This window comes from Lolium rigidum, chromosome 5 (assembly GCF_022539505.1).
Source record: "Lolium rigidum isolate FL_2022 chromosome 5, APGP_CSIRO_Lrig_0.1, whole genome shotgun sequence".
Taxonomy (NCBI): domain Eukaryota; kingdom Viridiplantae; phylum Streptophyta; class Magnoliopsida; order Poales; family Poaceae; genus Lolium; species Lolium rigidum.
In genome coordinates this window covers 117,000,228-117,009,628 of record NC_061512.1, presented here as the reverse complement: position 1 = coordinate 117,009,628, position 9,401 = coordinate 117,000,228, and the positions used below count along the sequence as shown (strand labels likewise).

General features: G+C 43.7%; 2 long non-coding RNA genes across 2 annotated transcripts; one reads left to right on the top strand and one right to left on the bottom strand.

The window, feature by feature from the left end:
• Window positions 1-239: 239 nt before the first annotated feature.
• LOC124657199 lies at window positions 240-7,754 on the top strand. Its single transcript, XR_006988780.1, has 4 exons — window positions 240-732; window positions 4,733-4,847; window positions 4,975-5,125; window positions 6,309-7,754. It is a non-coding gene; the product is annotated as an uncharacterized LOC124657199 (long non-coding RNA).
• Window positions 2,193-2,663, bottom strand: LOC124657200. The gene is made up of 2 exons (XR_006988781.1): window positions 2,560-2,663; window positions 2,193-2,475 (listed from the first exon to the last, which is right to left on the bottom strand). It is a non-coding gene; the product is annotated as an uncharacterized LOC124657200 (long non-coding RNA).
• Window positions 7,755-9,401: the final 1,647 nt, after the last annotated feature.

The following is a 9,401-nucleotide window of genomic DNA, read 5'->3' as shown; positions in this document are numbered from 1 at the left end:
CGATGTGCGCGGCGATATCACCAAGGGTGGGAAAGTAATATTCACCATCGGTGATGGTTAGTAACGTGTATATTCAGTTGAGAGGGAAAAAAAACGTGTATATCTTTTTAGAAGGGGCACATAAGCCTTTTTGGTTAGGCCCACTTAGACTGCAACAGGTCGTTGCTAATGGGCTGGGTTCTCTCAAATAGGAATCTGTTAGAGAAAGTAGTCATTCATTCAGTGAGTGTGAGTGGATTATGTCCTAAGTCAGTGAAAAAAAAAAGTGGATCGACTCTCTGTCAGCTTCCTCTTTCTTCTTCCTTGGATGAATTCTTGTAGCAAAGTCGTGGCTGGTTGGGGTAGGCGGAATAAGGTAGGCCAGCGTGTTCCTCAAATTTGGGCCGCTCCCTGTTGGATTCGGCGGCGCGTGAGCCGGCGGAGATGAATCGAAGAAGCAGCCGGCTTTGGTGGAAGAAGGTAGGCCAGCGTGGTCTTCAAATTCGGGCCGCTTCCTGTTGGATTCGGCGCCGCGTGAGCCGGCGGAGATGAATCGGAGAAGCAGCCGGCTGTAATCTTTGTGTCGCCTGTCTTGGGAGTTGATGCAGCGGAGTAGAGAGGGCGAATGGAGAAAGGGCAAGATGGTTCTTTTTTCTTCAGAATATGCCTAAGCGTAAAGGCCAGTGTGGAGTCGCCTGCATGAAGCGTTCGTGCATCTTTGCCGCTGTTCTTAGCTGAAGGGTCAATGGCTCGGTATTCCTCTATTGCCTCGTTATTAAATTACTGAAATTGTCTATTTTGCTGTGAGGGCATGTACTCATATCCTTTTGGTGCAATTAAAATTGTAGTTTGATTTTGTATTTAGCTAACTAAAAGATTTAAACATTATATTGAGATGAGTACAAACAGTAGGATACACACACATTTGCATACCTGCGAGTGTTCACTCACTTGTTTGAGGTATGCCCTGGTAATGTAAATTTTTGTTTGTAGTGTAAACGTTTATCATCAATTCAGTCGTCGCCGCCTGTTTTCATCTAAACTATCCTACTGAAACTTCTTGTTGAGTGTTGGGTGTGAATTCTGACCAAGACAGAACTTGGCACCTATTATTAGAAGAGGAAATTTCATTAGTTAAACGAAAAAGGTGAACGTAAAAGGTGGGCATCTGCAGTTCGGTTTGAAACTAAAGCAACAGGTTTATTACTCATGCAGTTCAGTTTGAAACTAAATCAACAAATCTGTTATTCACGCCGTGCAAGTGCTTCATTGTGCCCATTCTATTCTTAGTTGAAATGTTAGTAGTGGATCTTGCTGCAACTTAAAGTAATGAGAATATGTAAAAGCTTGAGCATTTAGTAATGGTAGAAATTTATATTTATTTAGCTGATAGCCGGGTACTCATGAATGGCATAAAGTGTTAGTACAGGATATGAGGGTAGGACATAAACATGTGTAAAGGAAAGAGCGGTAGCAACCGAGGAATGGCTTCCAATACTATTATGATTTGTACACAGAGGCCAATTTACACTGAAGGGCCAATTTCAAATAGAAGCAAACAGTTTCAGTTCTATGCAGTCCGAAAATCCTTAATGACATCTAGGAAAATCGTATGTGAGAACAACAATGACCATCTCGTCGTCTATAAAAGGATTTCTACCAAAAAAGCAAGCCTAATTATCATAAGCAAAACTGGCGAGAAACAAAATCTAGTTGTCAGTGATATCTTTGATAGCATGGTCATCTCAGATTCAAGCAATATTTGGCCTATGCGACGAAACTGTATTGTTAAGGTTTCTACCAATGTTATAATTCTGTAGCCTTTTGAGGCATGTCTTCATTTCCACATAAAATTCGCATCATCTCAGATAGTTTTTTCTGAGTAAAAAACATGGTCATGACAAACTATTGTCATCGATGGTGCTGGATCCGTCCTAAATAGTATCCTGACACAATCAATTGTCAAGTTCTTCTCGGCCATGTCCACTCTATGAATTTCCATTGGATACATTCTAGGGGAGAGGTAACTGAATGACTCACTGATGGAAGCGAAGTGCCAAAAGAGCTGACCCATCTCATCCTGATGCCATCGATATTGTGTAAAACATGGTGTGGAGAAGCCTAATGATACAGTAGTGGACACATCTAATGACACCTGATGGAGTTGTTGCTGTGTGTGCAAGCCAGCAGTAAGAAGCAATGACAACAGAACATGAAACGATAACATAGTTACTAAACTGCTACCTCATTAAGTCTGAAAGTACATGATAGCGAACAAAGGTTTACATACTGGATAATTATACATAGATAGTAGTACCGGAGGTCCGAAAAGTAAACTTAGGCATATATAGTCTTAGGTATGCAACTCTAAGAGATTGCAGTGGTGCTCACTCGGAATAATATTAGATAACACAAACATAAGAGGCAAAGGTAGGAGGTGAGTGCTTTGTTTGTTTGATTGGTCGCCCTGATGGTGTGCTTGTCCTTGTCTTCTGCCTGTAATCAATATAAGGCACATAATGAGTGAATGGATGCGGTAACAGGTGAAATATGTAACGCTTTTCTAGATTTTGCTTTTACCTGAAGAGGTGAGGTTTACTTTTTTCCTTTGAACAGTGCCTTTGCAGGCCCCTTTCTATTGTCGGTACCCTTCCTCTTCTTTTCTTTGTTTTCCTTGTCTATGTCCTGGTAGGAAAATATATATATTAGATTGTGTTGGATTATTTGATTATACAGGATAGTCCACTAACTACCTCATCTTCTTCAACATCAGTTGATTCAAGAATGTCTTTTGGAGGTGTTGCCTGTGAGGAGCTGCCTTCTGGGTGCTCGTCAGCTAGTGTAGTCGCCTTATCAGCTATTGCAGGGCTAGTATGGACAGAAGGTTCCACTACTTGCACTGAGTCAGCGATTAGCTGGGCCTTCGAGACGGTAAGGAACACTATTCCAGGATTAGCATCATAGGTTTCTTGGTCTACCTCCGCAGTGATTGTGCACTTCTTGCCAACCACGGCAGTAATAGCAGGAGGGACATAATTAGGACGACCTTTAGTAAGTGGTGCAAGAAGATCTGCTTCCTTGCCCGTTAGAACATCGGCGCAGTTGCCAAAGAATGTGAGACGGCCGCTGATAGGTAAGCCTTGAGCGTTTGGCTCCACATCGACTGCGCTGACCTTCAGTCTATACCTGTATCGTTGTATCGTTTCTTAGAGTGCGCATACAAAAGATGCAACTATTTAGGTGATACTTGTTGTTTGTTTGCCCATAACTATACCTGTAGCGCTCGTCTGGGGTGTGACAGGAAGGGCATTTGTGAGAAACTCCGGACTGAATCATTTTCCTCCAGCATGATTTGCAAGAATGGAACCACCAGTTGATTGGATCGTCGAGACTGGTGACCGTTATGTTTAGCTTATACCTGTTACCCTGCAAAGTTTAATGTTAGTTAGTTTGGGTACATGTATGCATTAGTAGATTGCTGGTATAATGTTTGGTTGATTTGTACAACATAAGTACAGGTAAAGGCTTACCACGATAGTAGCGGTGTCTTGCTTGCATAAATCGTAAAGTGTTGTTTCAGCTGCTTCTTTTTTTCCAGCCACATAGTCTTCCCAGTCTATTATGTATCGTTTACTTCCAAGACTGTAGAAAATGTTTTGCGCACATCATATCTATATATTCGTTAATAAGTCTAAGGAGTCTAAGGTATAGTGCAAGTTACCTATCGCGAAGGATTTCTACTTCAGGGATAGGTATGTTCACATGCCAGCGCGTTAGTGAAGTACCTTTAAAGCCTAGCATACCTACGGGAAAACATGCTGTATTTTTAATGTTGATAATAGAACTAAAAAACTATAGCTGTAAACGAAAAGTAAAGTATTGAATTGGTAAAAGCGTGTTAGGAAATTTCTAAGAATGATGTACCTTTGAAGAGAGAAACATTCATTCCCACGAACAGCATGAACACATTTTCCTGCAGAGAAATCTGTTGAATGCCCTCTGCATCAAACTTCTCGGCTTGTTCTCCCCACAAGGTGACGATGGCAAGTTCATCACTTAGCGAGAGTAAAAGATGTCAGAGCGTGTGATTTTTATACATGCCTAAAGTAAAGTGACCTGAAGTGTACTCTATACCTTTCATTTTTTATGTAAATGTGTCTTCTTGATTGATCTCCTGACTTTGATGGAATGAGGTCTGAAACCATCGTCACCACTCCAACAACATCTGAAGGTTGGTAATAAAAGAAAAAACAATGTAAGCATGGGAATGTAGCATAACATGCAATACCTGGTTTGTTTGTAAAAAGTAACCTGGTAGGATATCCGGTTTGTCCACACGTAGCCAGACATCATCAAAGGATTTTGCATCATATGCATACAGAGGAAAATTTTCAGGCTCAGGAAGCATTTCATTTATCTTTGTATTTTGTGAAAGTCGGAACCTATAGCAGTGATCTGTTGCCCTATAGTTGGGTCGAGGACCAACAATCATAAAAGATTCTAGTTTGTATACTTTGCCTTCTTTTAGTTTGTCTCTGAATTGATCCATACGTTCTTCGAGCAGAGAACCTTCTATGGTGATGCCCTGCAAAATCAGTGCAGTCTAAGTGTATATTCGATAGGGAAAATAATTTTTTTAGTAGAATATGCTGTTTTTGATTAACGCTAGTTGACAAAAGGATACTGTTGAAAGAACAGACCTAAAAAATAAAATGTGAAAACGCATCTGACAGCATGCATTTTTTGTGTGTAGGTGACAATAACTGAATGGATAGAATAAGTGTTCATGTGGGCATTGACAGAGTAATAAGTTGAAAAGTAAAAACGTCAAAGGGAAGTGCTGAGGAGACCAGATGAGGTACAAAAAGGTATTTAAATATGCTTGTATAGTTGTACATGACAATCTTGCAAGTAGTATAATAATTCAAAGGTATGTTGAAATCGGTAAATAACTGAATCTTAACGGTTCACTGATTACATATGTCCCATGCACAGGAAGTAGAAAAAGAACATAACGAATGCTGGTGTGAAGAAAGTACCAAATGATCAACGAACATGTAACCAATTTTATAGAGGTGCTGATCTCTGTTCCGATTCTCCCATGACCGTGCGATGCGTACAACGGCACGCCTCGGAAGTCCTCGAGGTTTGATATCTCTAACCGATGTTTCCTGCATTGTCACCTATGCAAACCTTCTGTAACATGGAATGATCAGTAGAGATTAGTATGCATTAAAAATGTACAGAAAAATCACATGCCGATGAGCATAATGAATGAAGAGTAGGGTCCATGGCAGTGGGAAAATCTTAATGAAAAAATAAGCGAAACTAACCATAAATAGATCAAACAGTAAAAATTGGACAGTAGGTGAGGGAACAGAACAAAACGAAAGGGAAATTTTAATACTAAAGCTTAGGGAAATTAAACAGCAAGGATCTGAAAGTAAGCAAGGGAGCGAAATAAAATCAAAGAAACAATACAATGGTAAAGCTTAGGGATAAGGGGGAAAGAAAAACCTAAACTAACAGATTTTTTTAAAAAAACAATGGAAAGAAGAAACGACACAGTAAGTAAATATGAAACAGCAGGTAAGGGAACGAAATAGAACAAAAGGAAGATTTTAATGTTAGGGCTGGTGAAAAAGGGGAAAAGGAAAACCACGATTCATAGGCAAATCAAAAAGAACTAACTGGAAGAAGAGGAGGAAGAGAGAAGAGGCAGGAAGTTTCACCTGTAGAATAGATCTTAGAGGAGTTATGGTCTGTGTACTGAGCAGGGCGGCGGACGAAGCTATGATGATGTAGGGCGAGGAGGTGAATCATCAATAAACGTTTAACAGAGATGGCATGATCAGCAGACCTAAAGTAATATAATGTGAACAAAAAGGATGTCGAAGGCACGGACAATGCAGATGAAAAGAAACGATGGTCAGGTACATACGGAAAGAATAACTAACTGTATAAGAAGAAGCGCAGGAACAATGAGCAGGTGTAGAACGTAAAGTCGTAAAAGCACAGACCAATTATATCAGCAGTGGGTGCACAATTAAATTAATTAGGTGCGACTCTAGCAGAAGGCAGTGGACAATTAAATTAGCTGCATGTGTTTACTTTGCTGAATCATCTTGCAAAGCAGCTGCATGCTTGCATCACCAATACATAACATATGATATTGCAGAGGATGGGAAAACTAAAGGCAAAAGAAATTAGCTGGGACTATAGCAGCAGTGGGTGCACAATTAAATTAGCTGCATGTGTTTACTTTGTTGAATCATCTTACAAAGCACTTGTATGTTTGCATCAGTAATACATAATATATGATATTGCAGAGGCAGGGAAAACTGAAGGCATGAGAAAAGAAAAACAGGAAGTTACCGGCGACAATGGCGGCAGGAGCCTCTTCAAGAGGACGCTTGCCTAGACGTATCTCCCGCCTGCGAGATTGTACGTCAGACATTAAGTGAGAGGCAAAAGGCTGCCCTGTAGAAACATCCCTGGAAGAAACGACCCGCTGCGAAGCCATAGGAACAACAGGCTGATCGACGGCAGATCCACCACTGCCAACAACACGGACGGAAGAATCGGCAGTAGAAACAGGCACAACAGAAGGGGGATGTAGAACAACAGGAGGCAACACACGAACAGCAGGGGCACCAGATAGCAGAGGAGCACGTACAGGCGGAAGAAAAGAGGCAGGGCCAACAGCAGGAGCAGAAGCAGGAGCACTATCTTGCAAAAGACGACGGCGGCGTAGAGGTGGAGAAGTAGAGGAGGAAGACGACCGCGGACGCCGACGGCTTGATCGCTGGGCTACACCACCAAGAGGGTCTACAGCAGGCAAGGAACCTCCGAGAGGATGTACAACAGGCAAGGAACCAGCCTGAGGCAAAGTGGGAGTTCCAGAAGGCGATTGATCAAACCCAACAAAAGCAGCAGGACCAGCTGAAGCAACAGGCGGCGAGGCAACTGCGGCAACAGCAGGAGAGAAGGCCGGGCCGCGGCAGGCAGAACGGGATCGGCCACGGCGTCCAGAACTCCGGCCTACCGGCCGACAGGACAGCTCATCCAATCCACGCCGGCGACGCGGCCGCGAAGACAAAGGAAAAGGAAGTTGCGGTAAAGCCGGCGATGCGAACGGCAAGGACACCGGGAAAGATGGCCGGAGAGCACGAAGAGAAGGTAAGCCGCGCTGATCATGGAGGCGCGGCAATAACGGACGCAAAGGAGACGGCGGAGGAACCGACCTTCCTCGCCCACGGCGAGCAGCGCCATCCATGCTGAAATCAGAACCTGCAAGCAGCGGCCTGGCCAATATGCCGATCTCTCCGATGCGGAGACGTGAGCGGAGGAACCCAGAAGAGGCCTAGCATGTACAAAACCGAATAACAAATTAGGCCCAGAAAGCAGTAGAGGGAAGAAACAGACACGCAGAGAGGATACGTGGCAAATAATGGCAACGGAAGTTGCCGTAAAACATGCACATCCGGTAGAATTGGATGAAACCGGAGATCAAAGGTAGAAAATAAGTTGTAATCGTGGAGCAGCCGGTCCGTATCTGGAGGTTTGACCGCTGCCTGCCGGTAATCGTGTAATTTAGGAAGGAAAAAAAAGAAAAGGAAAGGAAAGGAAAGGAATTCCGGCTGGGGCAGAAACGATCGCCCGTGAACAGTGGAAAATTCTATCGTGTCTAACCGTGATTGGTGCAAACTGGGAGGGCAACAGTACCCAAATAAATCTCCTTGCGGCAGATCGGGTTAACTTTTATATAGTGAATAATATGTTACTGATTATATGTGCAGCAAGCATCGTCAGACATATGTTTTCAGAAGATCAGCATATCATTAATTTCTCTGATCGAAGTTATTCTAATAACAAGGGTTAATACGGGAGTAGCTCACATACGGCGGTAACTACATTTTTGTGACACCAATATCATCATTGGTTGCCAGGTTGCAAGTTTTACCGACCAAGGTAATTATATATTTCCATGTAAATGTTCACCACCAACAATTTTCCACAAAAATGATGCTTACTAGCCACTAACTATATTGTGCAAATGTAAAATAGTTGTCTTTTGAAACATTTTAAATTAATAATATGTGTCTGCCTAGCTATTGCAAATTACTCATTTGTATATTGTTGGATAATTAGGCACAATTTTCATGATTAATTCCAGAATATAAAACATAACGACAGCAGCTACTAACATGTGAAACTCGAACATACTAGATGCATTAATCAACATGAGTAGCAGCAGCACAAACGGTAAAGCATCCATCACTAAACAGATCGAGATATGTCGCACGTACCGATCTGGTGGCGGTGGTGGTGAAGGTGTAGCAGATGATGTCGCAGCAGTAACGTTGTTGATGACACCGTTGTTGACGACAGGGACGACGGGTCGAAGTAGACGGCATTGAAGACGACGGTAGGCAGCACCGCCCGACTTGGACGGAAGGCGACCCGTGGTGAAGAGCTTGAGCAGTCGCGCGAGCGCTTCCCAAAACCTAATTCGCCCTCTCCCGTACAGGATCGCAAGGACGAGCGGTTCCGGAGACTCTGCTCTCCCGTTCGCCGATGCACGTCGGCGCGCGGGATGGAGTAGGCTACGATGGCGGCGCGAGCAGAGAGGTGGAAACCCTAACTCGTGTATTCGGTATGTTTCGCGGTAGCCGGGCAAGAGATTATATAGGCTCGGGAAACCCTACGCAACGTGGGCCACGCCCACGTCGCACGAACGTTTCGAGTCGGTTACGGATAGCCCACGATCCGGGAGCGACCCGAACCGACTCAATCGCGACGCGTCCGTCTAGGACTCTGTTCGTTTTCCTGAGCTGCAAAAAGTAAGGAAAGTCTCGGCTCGAGGCTCAATCCACTCACCACGAGCGCGCGCGTCGTGACGTGACGTGACGTGACGTGACGTGTCGAGACGAGCGAGCGAGGAGGAGGAGGAGCGCGCGCGTGTAGCACTCCTATTCTCACTCACTTACTAGTGGTGAAACACCCCACCTTATAAGGTGGTCTAACTTCCTCCCAACTTTCCATGTGGGACTAAACTTCCCACTTCTTGCCACTCCCTAGTGAGCTGCCACCAACTTGGGCTCAAACTCACAAGGCTGCCACTAAGTGGGCTTTGAGATTTATAGGGAAAATCTGAAATCTATTATGGGCCACCAAATGTGGGCCCAATATTTCAACAATCCCCCACCAGATCTCAAATACTCATTTAGAGATTTACCAATACTCATTGCTTGTTTATATACCAGTGTTTCAGCGGAGACTGTTAAGTTGAACTTCCGCCTAGAACCTTAAGCTACATCCATTCACTCTTGGACAATGGACTAAGCCTTGAATTGCAAGTTTTGCGTGAACAGGGTTTCACTCAAAGTCATGACCAGTACATGGCTGCCAGTAGCCTACCC